The sequence below is a fragment of the Hoplias malabaricus genome, chromosome 13, assembly GCF_029633855.1.
Source record: "Hoplias malabaricus isolate fHopMal1 chromosome 13, fHopMal1.hap1, whole genome shotgun sequence".
Classification (NCBI taxonomy): domain Eukaryota; kingdom Metazoa; phylum Chordata; class Actinopteri; order Characiformes; family Erythrinidae; genus Hoplias; species Hoplias malabaricus.
The window spans coordinates 39520503-39547957 of record NC_089812.1 but is presented as its reverse complement, the minus strand read 5'-3'; the positions used below and the strand labels follow the sequence as shown (position 1 = coordinate 39547957).

Below are 27455 nucleotides of genomic sequence, written 5' to 3'. Positions count from 1 at the left end.
ATATCCGGCGCTCTGGCTCCCGATAAACAGCTAACTGTTACTGCCGGCGCCCCTAAAGGAGTAGCTAGTTTCACGTGCCGAACAATAGAGTCTCCTATAACCAGAGCACTCTTAACAGGCTCCTCAGCGGGTGCTTCGCTGAGCGGGGCAAACCTGTTTGACACGCGAATCGGAGGAGCGTGGTGTCCCGGTGGGCTAGCTTTGGCCTCAGCGTTAGCATCAGCCTTAGCTTTCCGGCTATGACGCCGAGACGTCACCCATTCACCCCGCTGTGAGGGCTCTAACGCCGGAGTCGTGGGGGTGCTAACTCTCCCTAAAGCACCCGGAGTTGCTAACACTGAATCTCGCTGTTTATCCCTCAACAATAATAAGCTCCGGATGCGCACTTCTAGCTGGTCCACTTTATCCACCAGAGAGCTAACTAGCTGACACTTACTACAAATACAACCACTATATTTATCGCTAGAGGTGGAAAAGGGCGTTAAACTAAACATGCCACACTCTGAACAGGCAAAACAGCCAGTAGTAGCCATGGAATTGCAGGTACTTACCGCTTTTAGTGAATTTTAGTAACTTACACCAAGAACGTTACTCCAGGGTCCGGTGGCAGTTTTAGTGCCTCTGTAATGAATATTCCTGCGGAGACAATCTAAAAGATAGATCTATGGATGGTTAGTAGGTTATAAAAACAGATATAAATATAAAAATAACAATGGAAACGATTAAACAGGAAAACCCGAGCGATCAAAACAGCTTCCAAACGGGTGTAGAGTAGGTGTGAGACCGGGTTGTAGCTTAACATTACTGGCTGATGTAACTTTGGTAACTGACAAAGCGACACATTTATGTTATGATTAAAACCAATATTTAACAAAAAATATATTCATTAAGCACATGTAAAATGTTGTATTCTAATCAAATGATATTTAAAAGAGACCGTAGCAAACTGGCTTCAATGGGAAAGCTCCATGGCTGGCGTTGCCAGCTCCCGCACGAGTTATGCACAGGGGCCATGTCTTCATTAATTCAGACTTATTATCCTGGATTTAAGTCCTTTATAGAGTATTTAGTTATTTTTTTATAACGTCTCTTCCTTACACATGTAAACAATCGTACACACACAAAAATGCATGTATTTGTATAACTAAAAATGTGAGTCTGTAAACAAGTTTTAGTCCCCACACCAAGATTATATCCATCCACACACAGACAAAGAGAGAGTCCACCAGTTTCGCTACACTACACTTTGGTTGGGTTTTTATGTACGGTTTCTAATTCTATATTTTTGTTGTGATATCAGTTATAATTGAATATGTATTTTGTCTTGTTCACCAGTGATATTTTTCAGTTACTGTAGTTAAAACAGCATTTAACTAATCCTTACATATTCATGATAGGATTTACATCACACACTGTAGCTGACACGAAACATAAATCCTTTGTGAACATAGTCCCTACGTTTCATCTGAATTATTCATAACATAGTGAGCGAAGCACTGACCTATGGCTACGTTGAGCCCTACGTGAGCAGTGTGAAGACAGCAATATTAGTAAGCTGATCCCCATAGCAACTGGAAGTTAATTTTTCACAATAAAAAACCTCTGGTGTTTAGTACCTTAAAATTTGTAAACATGCATATTATTATATAACTTCATTCATAACATGCTCTAAAGCTTTTCATAATTTTATATCAAACAAACATCACTATTCTCTCACACTGTGTGTGACACATACTGAGATTTGACATTGATAAATTATGTGCATTCTTTTAATAGCATACTGCTAAACAATACAGTGTCAATACAAACCCATGGTGAAATTAACTTTCCAGATCCTCCTCTTTCTGTAAACATGTATATGTTAAAAGATACATTAAATTACTTATGTTTTATTTAATTATGTGTATCTACTTCTATATATAAATTAAGAGAGGATAAATCTCCTTCAAAATGAAATTGAACAAAAAATTCTAAATTAAAAAAGGGTTTTTTCAGCAGTTCAGTGGTGGTTGAAGTGAGGGGTTTATATATATATATATATATATATATATATGTGTGTGTGTGTGTGCGTGTGCTTTAAAACGTATTTATATATGTATAATGTTTATACAAAATCTCATAAAAAAAAAAACATGGTCAAATCCAACACGTTTAGAGACCAACGACATTCCATACACCTGGACCCCCATGACTACTGACGAAGAACACTCAGAAAAGTGACACTGAGCCTGCTGTGGGCCAACGCTGTTTTCTGACTGTGACTCTGAGCCGAGTGTAGTCAATTCACAAAAAACATTATAAGAACGCAGTACCAAAGCATGGCTCAATGTTGCATGTAGGTATTTGAGTATACACTAAGTAGGCTACGAGCTTATTGTTTTTAGTCCAATACATTTTATAAACTTGAATTCCTGTTTTTTTTTCTTTCATCTGTTTTAAATTATGCTCTAAACGTGTTGGATTCTCCGTGTTAACACGCAGCGTATAATTTCGTGTTAACACGTTAAGTTTGTGTATTTCGTGAATCATGATGCTTTACTGCCACCTACTGGTGTATGGCGTTATTGCTGAAACAACATAAAGCCTTAACTTACCAAATAACGGAAACAATTCCAGTGTTTAATGTTCTGAACAATGTTTATGAGATTTTGTATAAACATTGTACAAACATAATATTTATATAAACATAAATACGTTTAAAAGCGCACACACACATATATATATATATACCCCTCACTTCAACCACCACTGAATTTACTGCTGAAAAAAGCCCTTTAATTCAGATTTTTTTGTTCAATTTAATTTTGAAGGAGATTTATCCTCTCTTAACATATATAAGTACATACACATAATTAAATAACACATGAGTAAATTAATGTATCTTTACACATAGTATACATGTTTACAGAAAGAGGAGGATCTGGAAAGTTAATTTCACTATGGGTTTGTATTGACACTGTATTGTTTACCAGTATGCTATTAAAAGAATGCACATAATTTATCAATGTGAATGAATTACGCCTCAGTATGTGTCACACACAGTGTGAGTGAATAGTGATGTTTGTTTCTTATAAAATTATGAAAAGCTTTAGAGCATGTTATGAATGAAGTTATATAATAATATGCATGTTTACAAATTTTAAGGTACTAAACAACAGTTTTTTTTTATTGTGAAACATAAACAGCTTACTAGTATTGCTGTCTTCACACTGCTCATGTAGGGCTCAACGTAGCCACAGGTCAGTGCTTAGCTCACTATGTTATGAATAATTCAGATGAAACGTAGGGACTACGTTCACAAAGGATTTATGTTTCGTGTCAGCTACAGGGTGTGATGTAAATCCTATCATGAATATGTAAGTACGCCCGGATTTGAGGCCTCCCATTGGCGAAAACCTTAAGAAGCGTGTAAACGTGTCAATTTTGGTCACGTTATCACGACAAAATTTTACGTGTCAACACGCAAATTTTTAATAACGTGTTAACGAGCATGTGTTCACACGTTTAGAGCCCAACGCTGTTCTATAAGAGACCAACGCCATTCCATACACCTGGACCCCCATGACTGCTGACGAAGTGACACTGAGCATTACATTATCACTCACACTATACAGTGTAAAAAGAAAATTGCTTCAATTGGTAACAAGTAATTCAATTAAGTTTTTTCAATTTATTTTTTTAAGGTTAAACTTAAACAATTAAGTTGGATAAACTTAATTGAATTACTTGTTACCAATTGAAGCAATTCAATTAAGTTGGATCAACTGTTTTCTTTTTACAGTGTACTTAAAATACAGCTTACATTTAAATAATTTTAAAAGTGTTTTTTAGCATGTTATTTTAGTTTTGCAAATAGGAGTCAAATACCTTTACGCTACTCAGAAATTCAACTTGGTTAAAATAATAAATCTACATTGCACAAATGGAATATTTTAAAATTTTATTGTGAAAACCTCACAAACTTAGTTTTTCACAAAAACTTGTGCATTAAACATACTACAGATGCATCCCATCTCCTCCAAAGGCTGCCCTTCTACTCCTGTACAGTTTAAGGAGTTTTGGCACATGTGTCCAGTGCATCATGAAACTGACTCTTCAGGTTGATGGCAGTTATTCTACGAAACTCACTGCATATCTAGAGAGAGAGAGGAGTAAACAATAGAGAATACAGATTATCAGTCATTACGTACAGAGCCTGAACATTTCTAGACAAACACTGATTCAGTTGATAACAGTTATGCAGGGATCCAGACAAAAACCATCCCGTCATCCCAAGGCCAAAAAAATAGCCCACAGGAAAATTGCTCTTTTGGGACGCTTTCGTGACAAATGTTGTGCGCGATAAAACTTGTTGCCTTTAAATAACATTACTGTGGTTGGACAATGCTGTACGCTTCTTGGTTAATAAGTAAATAACTAAAAAAATAAGTAAATAATCCAAACAGCTGATGACTTCGCATTATAACAGTTTTGGAACTGTTCTGGGGAAAAAAAGTTAAGTATCATTTTAGACAAGTAAACTAGATTGGTTCACACTAGGTTTTGAAGTGTGAAACAATCCTACAAAAACTATAAAAAGAAAAATATGCTGAAATGGGCCAGAGTCACAAGTACAGCAAACAAACACTACTCACCTGACTCTCCAAGAACAGTGCTGGCCATCATTCTCGAACCAGACCAACCAGAGGTTCCTGCTCAACAACCTCCTTCCACCGTAAAGAAAATGTTTGGACCCTTTTTATCTATCTCAGCCCTCGTTGCCTTTCTCTCTTCTTCCAAGGAATCCTCACTCAGCCCTGCAGGGCTATATCGCAAACATCTTTATAATCACAAAGATCACATTTGAAGGTAGAACTTTGGTGACATGTAGATAATTTACTGTGACATTTTGAAAAACGACATATCAAGGAACACACACAATTGGAGTGAAAACAGGGCCAGCGTGTACCATGAAATCCATGGCGTACTCTGTGGTGCTTCAACCCAACGTCTGTGTCTTGGCTTGTGAAAGAGCAGATTTTGCACTTCATCTAATGTATCCCTTTTTTCCTTGAAAATGAAAACAATATTAGTGTTAGTATTGTCATTGTACACAATTATAGTTTGTAAATGCAATTACAGAACCACAAACTCTATGTAACGTTATTTAATGTTTTTGTAATTTATTTACACACACACACACATATATTACATTTAGCTAAATGTTTTGAGAAACAGACGATGTTAGGTATAGTGCTAGTGCTGTTAGACACCTACGAACTTCTCAAAAGCAAAACAAAAAACAAATAGTAGGTCTGATTCAGACAATACGGATATTTTTGTATCTTTGACGGCTTAATCTTGTAATAACACCCTGCTGCTTTCATATAAATGATATCAGACTAAAGGAGCGTTGTTGTAGTCAGCATCCTGAATTTTCCGTTCTACCTTAAACAGCTCAACAAACACCGAGGAGGCTCAATATAGCGTTACCTATTCCGGTATTTAAGGTGGAATGGAAAAAAGCCAGCCAACAAGATACATAACATTTTCAAAATAGAACATAAAGAAAGCGCTCAGGCTTGTTACAGCCTGCTTGAGTCTGTTACGTTGGGCATTTGATTAAATGAAACAAACGGCTCATATTCAAACTTTCCATGGCTCAGTCGAGTTGGCAAAGTTAGCTAATATAACAATGCCACGGCAATTTCCCTCACATATTCACGGCTTTAAGATAGTGTTAAAACTAGAAACGTAACTTTAAAATGCTTTGTGAACTATCACTAGTTATTTACCTCAATCTTGAATTTCTCCAAACTTCGAGCCACAACAAAGAGGAATCAACCGTCCTTCGCGCGTATTCCCGAACCTCCCACTGAGCATGCGCATGACTAGAACAGAGCATGCGCAGGTTTATCTTAATCAGCAACTTTTCCAAACAAATCTTCTCAACACATTTTTTATGTTGTGCCTACAGGTTGATCAGAACAATACATTTCGTGTTAGATGAACTATCACACAATTGAGTTCTATTCCCAACTCACTATTTCAATGTATAATCAACTAAATTTGAAGTTAGATTTTTTACAGTGCAGTCTGTTTTTTTTTTTAAGGTTTATTAAATGTTTGGTTATGGTGGGTAGCATACTTACTGTTTTATCCGAGTCACGTCGACCGTCGATGTTCGGAAGAAAAAGCGGGGCGCACCTGTTGTCGGTACCAGAGATCTGCCTCGCGCAAAGCTTACGTAATGACGTCAGACGTAAAGCTGCTTTAAACTTAATTGTTTCACGTAGTCTCAAAGTAAAAAGTTATTTTGAGATAAAATGTGTGACTTTTAAGTTAATTGAACTCATGAAAGTAAGTTGTAGGAACTAAGGCAAAAGAATTAATTGAGGTTAATGTAAATAAGTCTATAATAGGAACTACTGCCCAAATACACTTTTTAGAGTGTACAAATGAGTATGTGCAAGTGTGTAAAGCTCTGATATTTAAGTACCCTTTTCTGAAGGAAAATGAGGGGAATGGATGTGTGAGTTAATTCTAATAGTGAAAATTACTTTATTGTTGTTTTTATACTTGTTCTTGTATAATTCAATTTGGAAACAGGTTATTTTCATTTTAAATGGCTTGGCCTGCTCTAAGTGTGTAGAATTACATGAGGTTTCGTAGTTACGGCTGGTAAAATATAGCGCGGATAAGCCCGTTGCAGTGGGCAGACAAGGTGCACTATATTCTGAAGCAACTTTGCGGTTGTATTTTTGGTTGTACACAAGGGACCAAAACTTGCTATATGTTGCTGAACAGCTTTTGATTTGCTCTACAACATTTCTTGTCGACTTTTCTTAGTAAGATAGGGATATCCAAACTCAGATATTTCTGTAATGGTAATTTTTATATGTCTCTGTTGAAAGAACTTGTCTGCTTGTTTGTCAGTATATTCATTTCTAATCGTCAACAGAGCTCAAAAACTAAGTGTATGTCAGGTCAGCTCGAGGTCAATGCTTTATTAGAACAAACCACATCTTGTATATCAAACTGAGATGTCTCTAAGGAAACTAAGCTTGCAGAAACATCGAGTGATTATCTTATGGTTATGACGTATAAACTACCTATATAAATATCTCTGTGAAAACATCTCCTTTGTCCACATTCACATAGTACTCTCTGCTATTGTATGTTGACCACCTTAAGGTTAAATAAACTACTTTCTGATTCCAAATGCTCTGTTAGATTTCAATTCTTAATACTTGTCCTTATTTTCTCCATCACAATTTCAAAAATACATATCAAATTCAAATGTGTACACAGTGCACATTTTAAAATGCTTGTGACAATGATACATGTGTACGTTGAACGTTTTCAAACCCATGCCTTCTTTTTTGTACAAGACTCTGTGTATAATCAGTAATGTTGGAATTGAAATGTCCAAAATTGGAATAATCTGAAATATGTAACATGGAAAAGGTTAAGTACTAGCTGCCTGAGTACCATTTTCAAATGACCAATCATATGTTGCATTAACTTAATAAAAAATAAATAAAAACTACACTGACATACTACCATCTGGCCACAAATGGGAGTATGTGTCCACAATTCCATTTAGACCTAACAGGTGGTGGTGGGGTCTTAGGTCCGAAAGGCCATTTAGTCGAGAAAATAGCAGTTGCTTACCTCTTCGTAGTACCACACCATCCCAATCCACATATATGATACGCCGCTTGGTGGACCTTATCGGCCTAGCGCGCGGCGCACCCTAGACGATTTTTTTTGCAGAGCCCGGGGTCGGGTCCTGGGCACACGTGGTGGGAGCTAAAAATCCTCAAAGTTTGGGCCTTTTACCCGCAATTCTGCATCAATCCACCAGGTGGCTCCCGGAACGTCTCGATTCCAATATATTCCATTACAGGCAAATATATTGGGATTGGGATGGCGTATATATTTATCATTCGTTGAAGTGTTTTGTAATGTTTTTAATACTTTTAACATGCCCAACATCCATAGACATTAACATTTTAAAGTGTTGGCTACTTTGATAAGGCAACACAAACGTCCTTTCACAAAGTTTCCAACTATCTTTGATATATTTATAATGCCAGTAAACCGACAAACACGTAACCACAGTGAGCCAGCCTGCCCTTCTGAAACTCTTGTCCGAACGCCTTACTTTCAAATTTTCAAGTTACCTAACGTTACTGCTGCATTACTTAAGGTGGAAGCGAAAAATGTAAAAGCTTCTGAGCGAACACCAGTCAGAATCCGAATGTTAAACAATACACCTGCATATAGTCAGCACAAAAAGATTGCTCACACATTAAAATCATGCCCAAGATAATGGAACGATGACGTTCAGAAGTAAGTTATAATCCAGCGTCAGGTAATTTAATGTGGAAGCGAAGAGTTGCAATAGAGCTTCTGGGCAACTTCAATGTTAAGAATCAGTAGTTTAAAATTATACAAGCACATACAGGTGCTGGTCATAAAATTTGAATGTATGCAAGACATGGGTTTCAGCTGTCATGTTCCTTATGCCAAGCCACTCTTGAACAAGAGACAGCGTCAGGAAAAAGGACTGGACTGCTCCTGAGTGGTCCAAAGTTATGTTCCCTGATTAAAGTAAATTAGATTAGATTAGATTCGACTTTATTGTCATTGTGCAGAGTACAAGTACAGGGCCAATGAAATGTAGTTAGCATCTAACCAGAAGTGCAATATATTACATTATTTACATAAAGTGCAGTAGTGATATTATAGTGATTTTCGTGCCCTGCCCAGGCAGCGTTTATGGTAGATGTCCTCGAAGGAACTTGAAACTGGACACCTGATCCACTGCAGTTCCGTTGATGTAAATGGGGGCGTGAGCTTGATTCCTAGTCCGTCTGAAGTCCATGATGATCGCCTTTGTTTTGAGCATGTTTAGTACTAGGTTATTGTTTTGGCACCACAAGGACAGATGCTGTACTTCATCCCGGTAGGGCGTTTCATTATTGTCTGTAATCAAGCCTATCACCATGGTGTCATCTGCGAATTTGACTATGGTGTTTGAACCATAGGCAGGTACACAGTCATGGGTGAAGAGAGAGTACAGAATCGGGCTAAGAACACAACCTTGTGGAACGCCAGTGTTCAAGGTGATGGTTGATGAATGAAGGTTGCCTAATCTAACAGATTGGGGTCTGTTAGACAGGAAGTCTAAAATCCAGTGGCAGAGTGATGTGCTGATACCCAGATGGTTGAGTTTGGATATCAGCATAGACGGAATCACTGTGTTGAATGCAGAACTAAAATCGATGAACAGCATACTCACCTATGAGTTTTGACAGTCCAGTTGGGTTAGTGCCGTGTGTAGTGCTGTTGAGATAGCGTCCTCGGTGGATCTGTTGCTACGATAAGCAAACTGGTGTGGGTCCAGCGTAGCAGGCAGGCAGGATTTCAAGTGAGAAAGAACTAGTCTTTTAAAGCACTTGGAAATTATTGGGGTGAGTGCTACAGGTCGAAAGTCATTAAAGTCTGAAGCAGTAGAATGCCTAGGCACAGGCACAATGATGGCTGACTTAAAGATAGATGGTACAGCTGCCTGGGCAAGCGAAACATTAAAGATGTGAGCGAAGACACCCGCAAGTTCCACAGCACAAGCTCTTAGCACACGGCCAGGTACACCATCAGGGCCAGCTGCCTTCCGTGCATTCACTCTGCTCAGCATGCGACTGACATCCGAAGTGGAAAGTACAAGTGGGTTGTCGTCGGTGGAAGATTTATTGAAGATATCAATATCATCTGGTCGAAACGAGCGTAGAAGTTGTTCAGCTCATCAGGGACTGAAGCACTGTTGGTAGATGGAACAAAGCTAGTTGGTTTATAGTCAGTCAGGGCGTGTATTCCCTGCCACATACGCCGAGGGTCAGAGGAGGTAAAGTGCTCCTCAATCCGGCGTTTGTAGCAGTGCTTGGCTATAGCTATTAGTCTCTTCATATTGCCAGCAACCCCAGTGGGCGGTACAGAGGACTCTTGTACCCTGAGCGCTTGTTGATTTGTTTCAGGACAGAGTTAGTGTAGGTGTCCAAGTGGATGTGTGAGACTGTGGTGGCTCGGGCAGCATACTCACTCCAGTCGGTGTGCTGGAACTGTTGCTGAAGGAAGGAGTCAGCCCCATCCATCCAGATCTTTACAGTTCTGGTTGAAGGCTTAATCCTATGCATGACTGCAGTGTATTTGGGAAGCAGGAACAAAGAAAGATAATCGGACAGTCCAAGATGGGGGAGGGGTGTTGTTTTGAAGCTGGTTAAAGTCAAACCGATGCTGAATCCGGTGTTTGTGCGGTGAATGTTAATTTCCAAAAGTGTCTGTCTGTCGTAACTGTAGTTCGCAAGAGTTATTTGCGCAAGAAAACTGGAGATAGCTAAGTACAGAAGTATAACATCACTAAAACCGGTAAGACGCTGAGCCTCGCAGTGTGATCGCGATGCCATCTTGGTCCTGGGAGACCAAGGACCATTTCCTATGGAAATCAAGGTCCCAGAATCTGGAGGAAGAGAGGAGAGGCACAGAATCCACGTTGCTCGAGGTACCCTGCAAAGTTTCCACAGTCAGTGGCAGTTTGGGGTCCCATGTCATCTGATGGTGTGGGTCCACTGTATTTTCTGAGGTCCAAGGTCAACGCAGCCGCCTACCAGGGAGATTTAGATTACTTTATGCTTCCTTATGCCTCCAAGCGAGGTGGGTTAGTGCAGTGTGTAGTGCTGTTGAGATAGCGTCCTCGGTGGATCTGTTGCTACGATAAGCAAACTGGTGTGGGTCCAGCGTAGCAGGCAGGCAGGATTTCAAGTGAGAAAGAACTAGTCTTTTAAAGCACTTGGAAATTATTGGGGTGAGTGAGGCACAAGCACAACGATGGCTGACTTAAAGATAGATGGTACAGCTACCTGGGCAAGCGAAACATTAAAGATGTGAGTGAAGACACCCGCAAGTTCCACATCACAAGCTCTTAGCACCCGGCCAGGTACACCATCAGGGCCAGCTACCTTCCATGCATTCACTCTGCTCAGCATGCGACTGACGTCCGAAGTGGAAAGTACAAGCTCGCACAAATCACTCAGAGAGAGCGGGCAGCATGCACAAAACACTCAGAGAGAGCGCGCAGTTTGCACAAAACACTCAGAGAGCGCGCAGATTGCACAAAACACTCAGCGAAAGCGCGCAGCACGCACAAAACCCTCAGCGAGAGCGCGCAGTTTGCACAAAACACACAGAGAGAGCGCAAAGCTCGCAAAAAAAAACTCAGAGAGAGCGCGCAGTTCGCACAAAACACTCATAGAGAGCGCGCAGTTTGCACAAAACACTCAGAGAGAGCGCGCAGCACTCACAAAATTTCTGTTGAAGCCATAGCATAACTCAATGGTGAGTCAAAAGCGGCAGAGGTTACTTTTTTTTAAAAAAACCGTGACCCAGGCAAAGCTCCATATTTGTAACGGCAAATGCAAAGCTGGTTAAGGCATAACTTTGTTGGGGTTAACCTTTTGTCTGAAGTGTCTTACATAACTTCAAGTCTTGTGTGAATGTGTTCACCGGAAAAATACTCCAACAGCGCTCCGTATAACATGGATAAAACAATTATTTACAACACATACCAAGTCGACGTTAACAGAGCACGTTTTATAAATAATATAGAAGACACGGGTTAGCCTTTTTTTTGTAAGCACAGGGCTGACATTTTATGAAACACACTTTACCTTGTGTGAGCACTATATCTACAATGTTTGAATCCATTTTTAAAAAAGGTTCTTCTTTTTTGCAGCTTGAACACAACTAAATCAGATGCAGTGGGCATGTAAATTTTGCAAATTTGTGTATGAAAGAAAGGGCAACTGCTTAGACATTACAGATACAGAAACATGGTGGTTACAGCCACCAGTGAAACGCATGTTGGAGCGCTGGCCAGCCCTTTTCAGAAAGCAGCAGGTATGGTAACAAATATGTAATTTATGTAAAATAAAACATACAATCATATTAACATGAACATATTACTTCTACAAGAGTAAATGTATTTTAATTTGTGTAATCTGTTAATGTGGTACAAATCGAATTATGGCTCTATGTGTGCTGTGTTTTTCCTAAAGGTTTTTGCTGAGTTCACAAGGGTGGCAAGTAAAGATCTTGAACAAGACTTTTTTGAGGCCTTGGACAGTCACACCCCACGATTCCTTGAGATCTTTAAATCCAGGAAAGGAATTATTGGCAGTACACTTGCAGACATTGTTGCCCAAGTTGAAATTAAGGTAAGGAATCTTTTTATTACAATTTGGAATGTTACTTTTATAAGAGTGATCCAGTCACCTCCTTAATGGAACACTAGATAATATTTTTTACCTTAATTTTTTAGCTTAATTACAGCTTAAAAATCATTGTGATGCTCCACTGATCTTAGCTAGTGTTCCTTTAAGGTTGGTTAGTTTTCCTGTAGACTTGTCATCATCAACTAATTCCAAACATGAGAACCAACATTTATTTGCCATGGAGCTGCACTATTTCCCGAAAACTATTAAAGACAAATCAGTTATTTTTGTGCTGTGTAATGTTTCTTTCATTTTTAATGGTTCTTTCTAAAACCATGGAGCCCAAAGACAGACAAGTTAAACAAAACAGCACAAACACCCAATAATATTTTTTTTAGCAGATGAATCCTGTTTTAATGGGATGGTAACATATATTATAGAACACAGACACCTATGTGTTTTAACTTATAATTTATCACACATTTGTCTCATGTTTATTTTTAGATATTTTGGTTTGTTTTTTCTTAACTTGTAGATCCAGGATATTACAGCAATGTGGACTGCTGTCCTTCGTTGTCTTCCAGGTTTATCTTGGAGATTAGGCAGTGAGTACTTCAAGGTCTGTTTTGTAAGTATTACATCAAATTGTATAATTAAAATTTACTTAGTGAAGACATGAAGGTTTTGCAATAATATATTTTTTCATTATATTTACCTTTTGTCTGCAGGATTCAGATACCATCACAGATTTCATTCAGGTTCCTGATGGGTTATTGACTGTTATACCTGAAGACAGCCAGCAACCAGGTCCAAATGCCATACACTTTGAGCCATCTAGCATTAATATCATACTGGAAGGTAACGTTATGGAGAACATTGAAAACCATGCTCAAGCTATTTGCCTGACATTTGAACTACTATAAAACCTTCATTTGGACTATCCCAAAAGACTGGAGAACACATTTGACTTGCTAAACCTGGGAGTAGGCAATCTGAGCCCAAAATAATTTAAGGGATTTCTAAGTTTCGATGGACCCAGCTTTACCCTCTTATTGATGTTAGGCTCTCATTTATATGGTTTGCACTTGCAAAATGTTCTTGTGTTGTTCATAATGTGTCAAAGCACTTAAATTTATTGTGCAAAACTTTAGCTTGGTTAAGTGCATTAAACATTATTGTACATTTTTGTTTATTACACAGACTGTGCCATTTGAGTCATTCAAGAATAAAGATTACTGGAGGTTTTCTTTTAAAAAATATTTTTAATTGACTTAAATGTGGAATTAATTTTATTTTTGGGTAACTTTATGTATTTAGATAGGCTGATGTGCTCTGTGATGTAATGGAATTTGATTAAAATAAACCAGAAGTACTACTGAATAATAGTTCTTTGTTGTGCTTACTTTATTTTTCTAAGGCAATCGGTTTCCTAAATTCTATTAAGTAAACAGGACTCTTGTGGAATTATGTTAACTTGGGTAACATAAGTTGGCAGTACTTAAAAATGGCAACTTACATCTATGTACTACTTAATGTCAGAACAACTCATATCAATTAAGTAAATACAGTTGCGTTTTAAGTACACTTAAATGATAGACGTTAAGTTAACATAACTTCAAAATAATAGTTATATTTACTTAACTATTTCAAGGCAACCGGATTCCTAAATTCCTTTAAGTAAGATCAACTTATCACATTTTACAGTGCAAAGAAAAACCTCAGCGAGAGCCCGCAGGACGTACAAAACACTCAGCGAGAGGGTGCAGCACGCACAAAACCCTCAGCGAGAGCGCGCAGCACGCACAAAACACACAGAGAGAGAGCGCAGTTTGCACAAAATACTCAGAGAGACCGCAAAGCTCGCAAAAAAAACCTAAGAGAGATAGCGCAGTCCGCACAAAACACTCAGCGAGAGCCAGCAGTTTGCACAAAACACTCAGATCGCAAAGCTCGCAAGAAAAACCTCAGACAGATCGCACAGCACGCACAAGATACTCAGAGAGATCGCAAAGCAAAAAAAACCTCAGAGAGAGCGCACAGTTTGCACAAAACACACAGAGAGATCGCAAAGCTCGCAAACAAACACAGAGATCGCAAAGCTCACAAAAAAACCTCAGAGAGATCGCGCAGCACCCACAAAACACTCAGAGAGATCGCAAAGCTCACAAAAAAACCTCAGACAGATCGCGCAGCACCCACAAAACACTCAGAGAGATCACAAAGCTCGCAAGAAAAGCCTCAGAGAGATCGAGCAGCACGCACAAAACACACAGAGATCGCAAAGCTCGCAAAAAAACCTCAGAGAGATCGCAAAGCTCGCAAGAAACGCCTCAGACAGATCGCGCAGCACCCACAAAACACTCAGAGAGATCACAAAGCTCGCAAGAAAAGCCTCAGAGAGATCGAGCAGCACGCAAAAAACACTCAGAGAGATCGCAAAGCTCATAAAAAAAACCTCAGAGAGATCGCGCAGCATGCACAAAACACACAGAGAGATCACAAAGCTCACAAAAAAAAAACATCAGAGAGATGGCGCAGCACGCACAAAACACACAGAGAGATCGCAAAGCTCACAAGAAAACCTCAGAGAGAGCGCGCAGCCCGCACAAAACACTCAGAGAGATCGCAAAGCTCACAAAAAAACCTCAGAGAGATCGCAAAGCTCACAAAAAAACCTCAGAGAGATCGCAAAGCTCGCAAGAAAAACCTCAGAGAGATTGCGCAGCATGCACAAAACCCACAGAGAGATCGCAAAGCTCACAAAAAAAACTCAGAGAGAGCGCGCAGCACGCACAAGATACTCAGAGATCGCAAAGCTCACAAAAAAAAACCTCAGACAGATCGCGCAGCACGCACAAAACACACAGAGAGATCGCAAAGCTCACAAGAAAAGCCTCAGAGAGATTGCAAAGCTCACAAAAAAACCTCAGAGAGAGCGCGCAGCCCGCACAAAACACTCAGAGAGATCGCAAAGCTCACAAAAAAACCTCAGAGAGATCGCAAAGCTCGCAAGAAAAACCTCAGAGAGATCGCAAAGCTCGCAAGAAAAATCTCAGACAGATCGCGCAGCATGCACAAAACACACAGAGAGATCGCAAAGCTCATAAGAAAAGCCTCAGAGAGATCGCAAAGCTCACAAAAAAACCTCAGAGAGATCGCAAAGCTCGCAAGAAAAACCTCAGACAGATCGCGCAGCACGCACAAAACACACAGAGATCGCAAAGCTCGCAAAAAAACCTCAGAGAGATCGCAAAGCTCGCAAGAAAAGCCTCAGAGAGATCGAGCAGCACGCAAAAAACACTCAGAGAGATCGCAAAGCTCATAAAAAAAACCTCAGAGAGATCGCGCAGCATGCACAAAACACACAGAGAGATCACAAAGCTCACAAAAAAAAAAAACATCAGAGAGATGGCGCAGCACGCACAAAACACACAGAGAGATCGCAAAGCTCACAAGAAAACCTCAGAGAGAGCGCGCAGCCCGCACAAAACACACAGAGAGATCGCAAAGCTCACAAAAAAACCTCAGAGAGATCGCAAAGCTCGCAAGAAAAACCTCAGAGAGATCGCAAAGCTCGAAAGAAAAACCTCAGACAGATCGCGCAGCATGCACAAAACACACAGAGAGATCGCAAAGCTCACAAGAAAAGCCTCAGAGAGATCGCAAAGCTCACAAAAAAACCTCAGAGAGATCGCAAAGCTCGCAAGAAAAACCTCAGAGAGATTGCGCAGCATGCACAAAACCCACAGAGAGATCGCAAAGCTCACAAAAAAAACTCAGAGAGAGCGCGCAGCACGCACAAGATACTCAGAGATCGCAAAGCTCACAAAAAAAAACCTCAGACAGATCGCGCAGCACGCACAAAACACACAGAGAGATCGCAAAGCTCACAAGAAAAGCCTCAGAGAGATCGCAAAGCTCACAAAAAAACCTCAGAGAGATCGCGCAGCACGCACAAAACACACAGAGAGATCGCAAAGCTCACAAAAAAAAACTCAGACAGATCGCGCAGCACCCACAAAACACTCAGAGAGATCGCAAAGCTCGCAAGAAAAGCCTCAGAGAGATCGAGCAGCACCCACAAAACACTCAGAGAGATCGCAAATCTCATAAAAAAAACCTCAGAGAGATCGCGCAGCATGCACAAAACACACAGAGAGATCGCAAAGCTCACAAAAAAAACCTCAGACAGATCGCGCAGCACCCACAAAACACTCAGAGAGATCGCAAAGCTCGCAAGAAAAACCTCAGACAGATCGCGCAGCATGCACAAAACACACAGAGAGATCGCAAAGCTCACAAGAAAAGCCTCAGAGAGATCGCAAAGCTCACAAAAAAACCTCAGAGAGATCGCAAAGCTCGCAAGAAAAACCTCAGAGAGATCGCGCAGCATGCACAAAACCCACAGAGAGATCGCAAAGCTCACAAAAAAAACTCAGAGAGAGCGCGCAGCACGCACAAGATACTCAGAGAGATCGCAAAGCTCGCAAAAAAAACCTCAGACAGATCGAGCAGCATGCACAAAACACACAGAGAGATCGCAAAGCTCACAAAAAAAACCTCAGACAGATCGCGCAGCATGCACAAAACACACAGAGAGATCGCAAAGCTCACAAGAAAAGCCTCAGAGAGATCGCAAAGCTCACAAAAAAACCTCAGAGAGAGCGCGCAGCCCACACAAAACACTCAGAGAGATCGCAAAGCTCACAAAAAAACCTCAGAGAGATCGCAAAGCTCGCAAGAAAAACCTCAGAGAGATCGCAAAGCTCGCAAGAAAAATCTCAGACAGATCGCGCAGCATGCACAAAACACACAGAGAGATCGCAAAGCTCATAAGAAAAGCCTCAGAGAGATCGCAAAGCTCACAAAAAAACCTCAGACAGATCGCGCAGCATGCACAAAACCCACAGAGAGATCGCAAAGCTCACAAAAAAAAAATCAGAGAGAGCGCGCAGCACGCACAAGATACTCAGAGATCGCAAAGCTCACAAAGAAAAACCTCAAACAGATTCGCAAAGCTCACAAAAAAAACCTCAGACAGATCGCGCAGCACGCACAAAACACACAGAGAGATCGCAAAGCTCACAAAAAAAAACTCAGACAGATCGCGCAGCACCCACAAAACACTCAGAGAGATCGCAAAGCTCGCAAGAAAAGCCTAAGAGAGATCGAGCAGCACCCACAAAACACTCAGAGAGATCGCAAATCTCATAAAAAAAACCTCAGAGAGATCGCGCAGCATGCACAAAACACACAGAGAGATCGCAAAGCTCACAAAAAAAACCTCAGACAGATCGCGCAGCACCCACAAAACACTCAGAGAGATCGCAAAGCTCGCAAGAAAAACCTCAGACAGATCGCGCAGCATGCACAAAACACACAGAGAGATCGCAAAGCTCACAAGAAAAGCCTCAGAGAGATCGCAAAGCTCACAAAAAAACCTCAGAGAGATCGCAAAGCTCGCAAGAAAAACCTCAGAGAGATCGCGCAGCATGCACAAAACCCACAGAGAGATCGCAAAGCTCACAAAAAAAACTCAGAGAGAGCGCGCAGCACGCACAAGATACTCAGAGAGATCGCAAAGCTCGCAAAAAAAACCTCAGACAGATCGAGCAGCATGCACAAAACACACAGAGAGATCGCAAAGCTCACAAAAAAAACCTCAGACAGATCGCGCAGCATGCACAAAACACAGAGAGATCGCAAAGCTCGCAAAAGAACCTCAGAGAGATCGCAAAGCTCGCAAGAAACGCCTCAGAGAGATCGCGCAGCACGCACAAAACACACAGAGAGATTGCAAAGCTCGCAAAAAAACACTCAGAGAGATCGCAAAGCTCACAAGAAAACCTCAGAGAGATCTCGCAGCACGCACAAAACACACAGAGAGATCGCAAAGCTCACAAAAAAAACCTCAGACAGATCGCGCAGCACGCACAAAACACACAGAGAGATCGCAAAGCACGCAAAAAAACACTCAGAGAGATCGCAAAGCTCACAAAAAAACCTCAGACAGATCGCGCAGCACCCACAAAACACTCAGAGAGATCGCAAAGCTCGCAAGAAAAGCCTCAGAGAGATCGAACATCACGCAAAAAACACACAGAGAGATCGCAAAGCTCACAAAAAAAACCTCAGACAGATCGCGCAGCACGCACAAAACACACAGAGAGATCACAAAGCTCACAAAAAAAACATCAGAGAGATGGCGCAGCATGCACAAAACACACAGAGAGATTGCAAAGCTCACAAAGAAAAAAACATCAGAGAGATGGCGCAGCACGCACAAAACACTCAGAGAGATCGCAAAGCTCACAAAAAAAAAAATATCAGAGAGATGGCGCAGCACGCACAAAACACACAGAGAGATCGCAAAGCTCACAAAAAAACCTCAGAGAGATCGCAAAGCTCGCAAGAAAAACCTCAGAGAGATCGCAAAGCTCGCAAGAAAAACCTCAGACAGATCGCGCAGCATGCACAAAACACACAGAGAGATCGCAAAGCTCACAAGAAAAGCCTCAGAGAGATCGCAAAGCTCACAAAAAAACCTCAGAGAGATCGCGCAGCCCGCACAAAACACTCAGAGAGATCGCAAAGCTCACAAAAAAACCTCAGAGAGATCGCAAAGCTCGCAAGAAAAACCTCAGAGAGATCGCGCAGCACGCACAAAAGACACAGAGAGATCGCAAAGCTCGCAAAAAAACACTCAGAGAGATCGCAAAGCTCACAAAAAAACCTCAGACAGATCGCGCAGCACCCACAAAACACTCAGAGAGATCGCAAGAAAAGCCTCAGAGAGATCGAACATCACGCAAAAAACACTCAGAGAGATCGCAAAGCTCACAAAAAAAAAACATCAGAGAGATGGCGCAGCACGCACAAAACACTCAGAGAGATCGCAAAGCTCACAAGAAAACCTCAGAGAGATCTCGCAGCACGCACAAAACACACAGAGAGATCGCAAAGCTCACAAAAAAAACCTCAGACAGATCGCGCAGCACGCACAAAACACACAGAGAGATCACAAAGCTCACAAAAAAAACATCAGAGAGATGGCGCAGCATGCACAAAACACACAGAGAGATTGCAAAGCTCACAAAAAAAAAGAAACATCAGAGAGATGGCGCAGCACGCACAAAACACTCAGAGAGATCGCAAAGCTCACAAAAAAAAAAACATCAGAGAGATGGCGCAGCACGCACAAAACACACAGAGAGATTGCAAAGCTCACAAGAAAAGCCTCAGAGAGATCGCAAAGCTCACAAAAAAACCTCAGAGAGATCGCAAAGCTCGCAACAAAAACCTCAGACAGATCGCGCAGCATGCACAAAACACACAGAGAGATCGCAAAGCTCACAAGAAAAGCCTCAGAGAGATCGCAAAGCTCACAAAAAAACCTCAGAGAGATCGCGCAGCATGCACAAAACCCACAGAGAGATCGCAAAGCTCACAAAAAAAACTCAGAGAGAGCGCGCAGCACGCACAAAACACTCAGAGAGATCGCAAAGCTCGCAAAAAAAACCTCAGACAGATCGCGCAGCACGCACAATACATTCAGAGAGATCGCAAAGCTCGCAAAAAAAACCTCAGACAGATCGCGCAGCATGCACAAAACCCTCAGAGAGATCGCAAAGCTCACAAAAAAAACCTCAGACAGATCGCGCAGCATGCACAAAACACACAGAGAGATCGCAAAGCTCACAAAAAAAACATCAGAGAGATGGCGCAGCATGCACAAAACCCACAGAGAGATCGCAAAGCTCACAAAAAAAAACCTCAGACAGATCGCGCAGGACGCACAAAACACTCAGAGAGATCGCAAAGCTCGCAAGAAAAGCCTCAGACAGATCGCGCAGCACGCACAAAACACACAGAGAGATCGCAAAGCTCACAAAAAAACACAGAGATCGCAAACCTCACAAAAAAAACCTCAGAGAGATGGCGCAGCATGCACAAGACACTCAGAGAGATCGCAAAGCTCCCAAGAAATATGTCAGAGAGATCGCGCAGGGCGAACAAAACACCTAGAGAGATCGCAAAGCTCGCAAGAAAAAAAAAAAACCTCAGAGAGATCGCAAAGCACGCAAAAAAAGACAGAGAGATCGCAAAGCTCACAATAAAACCTCAGATAGATGGCGCAGTGCGCACAAGACACTCAGAGATCGCAAAGCAAAAAAACCTCAGACAGATAACGCAGCACGCACAAAACACACAGAGAGATCGCAAAGCTCACAAAAAAAACCTCAGACAGATCGCGCAGCACGCACAAACACACAGAGAAATCGCAAAGCTCGCAAAGCTCACAAAAAAAACCTCAGACAGATCGCGCAGCACGCACAAAACACACAGAGAGATCTCAAAGCTCACAAAAAAAACATCAGAGAGATGGCGCAGCATGCACAAAACACACAGAGAGAGCGCGCAGCACGCACAAGATACTCAGAGAGATCGCAAAGCAAAAAAAACCTCAGAGAGAGCACACAGTTTGCACAAAACACACAGAGAGATCGCGCAGCACGCACAAAACACACAGAGAGATCGCAAAGCTCACAAAAAAACCTCAGAAAGATCGCAAAGCTCGCAAGAAACGCCTCAGACAGATCGCGCAGCATGCACAAAACACACAGAGAGATCACAAAGCTCACAAAAAAAAACATCAGAGAGATAGAGAAATCGCAAAGCTCACAAGAAAACCTCAGAGAGAGCGCGCAGCCCGCACAAAACACACATAGAGATCACAAAGCTCACAAAAAAAAACATCAGAGAGATAGAGAGATCGCAAAGCTCACAAAAAAACCTCAGAGAGATCGCAAAGCTCGCAAGAAAAACCTCAGAGAGATCGCAAAGCTCGCAAGAAAAACCTCAGACAGATCGCGCAGCATGCACAAAACACACAGAAAGATCGCAAAGCTCACAAGAAAAGCCTCAGAGAGATCGCAAAGCTCACAAAAAAACCTCAGAGAGATCGCAAAGCTCGCAAGAAAAACCTCAGAGAGATCGCGCAGCATGCACAAAACCCACAGAGAGATCGCAAAGCTCACAAAAAAAACTCAGAGAGAGCGTGCAGCACGCACAAGATACTCAGAGATCGCAAAGCTCACAAAAAAAAACCTCAGACAGATCGCGCAGCACGCACAAAACACACAGAGAGATCGCAAAGCTCACAAGAAAAGCCTCAGAGAGATCGCAAAGCTCACAAAAAAACCTCAGAGAGAGCGCGCAGCCCGCACAAAACACTCAGAGAGATCGCAAAGCTCACAAAAAAACCTCAGAGAGATCGCAAAGCTCGCAAGAAAAACCTCAGACAGATCGCGCAGCATGCACAAAACACACAGAGAGATCGCAAAGCTCACAAGAAAAGCCTCAGAGAGATCGCAAAGCTCACAAAAAAACCTCAGAGAGATCGCAAAGCTCGCAAGAAAAACCTCAGAGAGATCGCGCAGCTCGCAAGAAAAACCTCAGAGAGATCGCGCAGCATGCACAAAACCCACAGAGAGATCGCAAAGCTCACAAAAAAAACTCAGAGAGAGCGCGCAGCACACACAAGATACTCAGAGATCGCAAAGCTCACAAAAAAAAACCTCAGACAGATCGCGCAGCACGCACAAAACACTCAGAGAGATCGCAAAGCTCGCAAAAAAAACCTCAGACAAATCGCGCAGCACGCACAAAACACACAGAGAGATCGCAAAGCTCACAAAAAAAACCTCAGACAGATCGCGCAGCACGCACAAAACACACAGAGAGATCACAAAGCTCACAAAAAAAACATCAGAGAGATGGCGCAGCATGCACAAAACACACAGAGATCGCAAAGCTCACAAAAAAAAACCTCAGACAGATCACGCAGCATGCACAATACATTCAGAGAGATCGCAAAGCTCACAAAAAAAACATCAGAGAGATGGCGCAGCATGCACAAAACACACAGAGATCGCAAAGCTCACAAAAAAAAACCTCAGACAGATCACGCAGCATGCACAATACATTCAGAGAGATCGCAAAGCTCACAAAAAAAAACTCAGACAGATCACGCAGCATGCACAAAACACACAGAGAGATCGCAAAGCTCGCAAGAAAAGCCTCAGAGAGATCGCGCAGCACGCACAAAACACACAGAGAGATCGCAAAGCTCGCAAAAAAACACAGAGATCGCAAAGCTCACAAAAAAACATCAGAGAGATGGCGCAGCACGCACAAAACACTCAGAGAGATCGCAAAGCTCACAAGAAAAGCCTCAGAGAGATCGAACAGCACGCACAAAACACACAGAGAGATTGCAAAGCTCACAAGAAAAGCCTCAGAGAGTACGCAAAGCTCACAAAAAAACCTCAGAGAGAGCGCGCAGCATGCACAAAACACACAGAGAGATCGCAAAGCTCACAAGAAAAGCCTCAGAAAGATCGCAAAGCTCACAAAAAAAAACTCAGACAGATCGAGCAGCATGCACAAAACACACAGAGAGATTGCAAAGCTCACAAAAAAAACCTCAGACAGATCGCGCAGCACGCACAAAACACACAGAGAGATCGCAAAGCTCACAAAAAAAAACTCAGATAGATCGCGCAGCACGCACAAAACACACAGAGATCGCAAAGCTCGCAAAAAAACCTCAGAGAGATCGCAAAGCTCGCAAGAAACGCCTCAGACAGATCGCGCAGCACCCACAAAACACTCAGAGAGATCGCAAAGCTCACAAAAAAACCTCAGACAGATCGCGCAGCACCCACAAAACACTCAGAGAGATCGCAAAGCTCGCAAGAAAAGCCTCAGAGAGATCGAGCAGCACCCACAAAACACTCAGAGAGATCGCAAATCTCATAAAAAAAACCTCAGAGAGATCGCGCAGCATGCACAAAACACACAGAGAGATCACAAAGCTCACAAAAAAAAAACATCAGAGAGATGGCGCAGCATGCACAAAACACACAGAGAGATCGCAAAGCTCACAAGAAAACCTCAGAGAGAGCGCGCAGCCCGCACAAAACACTCAGAGAGATCGCAAAGCTCACAAGAAAAGCATCAGAGAGATCGCAAAGCTCACAAAAAAACCTCAGAGAGAGCGCGCAGCCCGCACAAAACACTCAGAGAGATCGCAAAGCTCACAAAAAAACCTCAGAGAGATCGCAAAGCTCGCAAGAAAAACCTCAGAGAGATCGCAAAGCTCGCAAGAAAAACCTCAGACAGATCGCGCAGCATGCACAAAACACACAGAGAGATCGCAAAGCTCACAAGAAAAGCCTCAGAGAGATCGCAAAGCTCACAAAAAAACCTCAGAGAGATCGCAAAGCTCGCAAGAAATACCTCAGACAAATCGCGCAGCATGCACAAAACCCTCAGAGAGATCGCAAAGCTCACAAAAAAAAACTCAGACAGATCGAGCAGCATGCACAAAACACACAGAGAGATCGCAAAGCTCACAAAAAAAACCTCAGACAGATCGCGCAGCACGCACAAAACACACAGAGAGGTCGCAAATCTCACAAAAAAAACATCAGAGAGATGGCGCAGCATGCACAAAACACACAGAGATCGCAAAGCTCACAAAAAAACCTCAGAAAGATCGCAAAGCTCGCAAGAAACGCCTCAGACAGATCGCGCAGCATGCACAAAACACACAGAGAGATCACAAAGCTCACAAAAAAAAACATCAGAGAGATAGAGAGATCGCAAAGCTCACAAGAAAACCTCAGAGAGAGCGCGCAGCCCGCACAAAACACACAGAGAGATCACAAAGCTCACAAAAAAAAAACATCAGAGAGATAGAGAGATCGCAAAGCTCACAAAAAAACCTCAGAGAGATCGCAAAGCTCGCAAGAAAAACCTCAGAGAGATCGCAAAGCTCGCAAGAAAAACCTCAGACAGATCGCGCAGCATGCACAAAACACACAGAAAGATCGCAAAGCTCACAAGAAAAGCCTCAGAGAGATCGCAAAGCTCACAAAAAAACCTCAGAGAGATCGCAAAGCTCGCAAGAAAAACCTCAGAGAGATCGCGCAGCATGCACAAAACCCACAGAGAGATCGCAAAGCTCACAAAAAAAACTCAGAGAGAGCGCGCAGCACGCACAAGATACTCAGAGATCGCAAAGCTCACAAAAAAAAACCTCAGACAGATCGCGCAGCACGCACAAAACACACAGAGAGATCGCAAAGCTCACAAGAAAAGCCTCAGAGAGATCGCAAAGCTCACAAAAAAACCTCAGAGAGAGCGCGCAGCCCGCACAAAACACTCAGAGAGATCGCAAAGCTCACAAAAAAACCTCAGAGAGATCGCAAAGCTCGCAAGAAAAACCTCAGAGAGATCGCAAAGCTCGCAAGAAAAACCTCAGACAGATCGCGCAGCATGCACAAAACACACAGAGAGATCGCAAAGCTCACAAGAAAAGCCTCAGACAAATCGCGCAGCATGCACAAAACCCTCAGAGAGATCGCAAAGCTCACAAAAAAAAACTCAGAGAGATCGCGCAGCATGCACAAAACCCACAGAGAGATCGCAAAGCTCGCAAGAAAAGCCTCAGAGAGATCTCGCAGCACGCACAAAACACACAGAGAGATCGCAAAGCTCACAAAAAAAACCTCAGACAGATCGCCCAGCATGCACAAAACACACAGAGAGATCGCAAATCTCGCAAGAAAAGCCTCAGAGAGATCTCGCAGCATGCACAAAACACACAGAGAGATCGCAAAGCTCACAAAAAAAACATCAGAGAGATGGCGCAGCATGCACAAAACACACAGAGATCGCAAAGCTCACAAAAAAAAACCTCAGACAGATCACGCAGCATGCACAATACATTCAGAGAGATCGCAAAGCTCACAAAAAAAAACTCAGACAGATCACGCAGCATGCACAAAACACACAGAGAGATCGCAAAGCTCGCAAGAAAAGCCTCAGAGAGATCGCGCAGCACGCACAAAACACACAGAGAGATCGCAAAGCTCGCAAAAGAACCTCAGAGAGATCGCAAAGCTCGCAAAAGAACCTCAGAGAGATCGCAAAGCTCGCAAGAAACGCCTCAGAGAGATCGCAAAGGTCGCAAGAAAAACCTCAGAGAGATCGCGCAGCATGCACAAAACCCACAGAGAGATCGCAAAGCTCACAAAAAAAACTCAGAGAGAGCGCGCAGCACGCACAAGATACTCAGAGATCGCAAAGCTCACAAAAAAAAACCTCAGACAGATCGCGCAGCACGCACAAAACACACAGAGAGATCGCAAAGCTCACAAGAAAAGCCTCAGAGAGATCGCAAAGCTCACAAAAAAACCTCAGAGAGAGCGCTCAGCCCGCACAAAACACTCAGAGAGATCGCAAAGCTCACAAAAAAACCTCAGAGAGATCGCAAAGCTCGCAAGAAAAACCTCAGAGAGATCGCAAAGCTCGCAAGAAAAACCTCAGACAGATCGCGCAGCATGCACAAAACACACAGAGAGATCGCAAAGCTCACAAGAAAAGCCTCAGAGAGATCGCAAAGCTCACAAAAAAACCTCAGAGAGATCGCAAAGCTCGCAAGAAATACCTCAGACAAATCGCGCAGCATGCACAAAACCCTCAGAGAGATCGCAAAGCTCACAAAAAAAAACTCAGACAGATCGAGCAGCATGCACAAAACACACAGAGAGATCGCAAAGCTCACAAAAAAAACCTCAGACAGATCGCGCAGCACGCACAAAACACACAGAGAGGTCGCAAATCTCACAAAAAAAACATCAGAGAGATGGCGCAGCATGCACAAAACACACAGAGATCGCAAAGCTTACAAAAAAAAACCTCAGACAGATCGCGCAGCATGCACAAAACACACAGAGAGATCGCAAAGCTCACAAGAAAAGCCTCAGAGAGATCGCAAAGCTCACAAAAAAACCTCAGAGAGATCGCAAAGCTCGCAAGAAAAACCTCAGAGAGATCGCGCAGCATGCACAAAACCCACAGAGAGATCGCAAAGCTCACAAAAAAAACTCAGAGAGAGCGCGCAGCACACACAAGATACTCAGAGATCGCAAAGCTCACAATAAAAAAACCTCAGACAGATCGCGCAGCACGCACAAAACACTCAGAGAGATCGCAAAGCTCGCAAAAAAAACTCAGACAGATCGCGCAGCACGCACAATACATTCAGAGAGATCGCAAAGCTCGCAAAAAAAACCTCAGACAAATCGCGCAGCATGCACAAAACCCTCAGAGAGATCGCAAAGCTCACAAAAAAAACTCAGACAGATCGAGCAGCATGCACAAAACACACAGAGAGATCGCAAATCTCGCAAAAAAAGCCTCAGAGAGTACACAAGCTCAAAAAAAAACCTCAGAGAGAGCGCGCAGCCCGCACAAAACACTCAGAGAGATCGCAAAGCTCACAAAAAAACCTCAGAGAGATCGCAAAGCTCGCAAGAAAAACCTCAGAGAGATCGCAAAGCTCGCAAGAAAAACCTCAGACAGATCGCGCAGCATGCACAAAACACACAGAGAGATCGCAAAGCTCACAAGAAAAGCCTCAGAAAGATCGCAAAGCTCACAAAAAAAAACTCAGACAGATCGAGCAGCATGCACAAAACACACAGAGAGATCGCAAAGCTCACAAAAAAAAACCTCAGACAGATCGCGCAGCACGCACAAAACACACAGAGAGATCGCAAAGCTCACAAAAAAAAACTCAGATAGATCGCGCAGCACGCACAAAACACTCAGAGAGATCGCAAATCTCATAAAAAAAACCTCAGAGAGATCGCGCAGCATGCACAAAACACACAGAGAGATCACAAAGCTCACAAAAAAAAAACATCAGAGAGATGGCGCAGCATGCACAAAACACACAGAGAGATCGCAAAGCTCACAAGAAAACCTCAGAGAGAGCGCGCAGCCCGCACAAAACACTCAGAGAGATCGCAAAGCTCACAAAAAAACCTCAGAGAGATCGCAAAGCTCGCAAGAAAAACCTCAGAGAGATCGCGCAGCATGCACAAAACCCACAGAGAGATCGCAAAGCTCACAAAAAAAACTCAGAGAGACCGCGCAGCACGCACAAGATACTCAGAGATCGCAAAGCTCACAAAAAAAAACCTCAGACAGATCGCGCAGCACGCACAAAACACACAGAGAGATCGCAAAGCTCACAAGAAAAGCCTCAGAGAGATCGCAAAGCTCACAAAAAAACCTCAGAGAGAGCGCGCAGCCCGCACAAAACACTCAGAGAGATCGCAAAGCTCACAA

General features: G+C 42.6%; 1 long non-coding RNA gene across 1 annotated transcript in view; it reads right to left on the bottom strand.

Annotated features, from left to right (window-relative positions):
* Positions 1-4941: 4941 nt before the first annotated feature.
* Positions 4942-27455, bottom strand: part of LOC136664569 (uncharacterized) — a 35776-nt gene continuing 13262 nt past the window's right edge. Inside the window, exons 2-3 of the long non-coding RNA XR_010795157.1 lie at positions 5775-5870; positions 4942-5049 (exon numbers count right to left, since the gene is read on the bottom strand). This is a non-coding gene — a long non-coding RNA (uncharacterized lncRNA). The remainder of the gene's footprint in view (positions 5050-5774; positions 5871-27455) is intronic.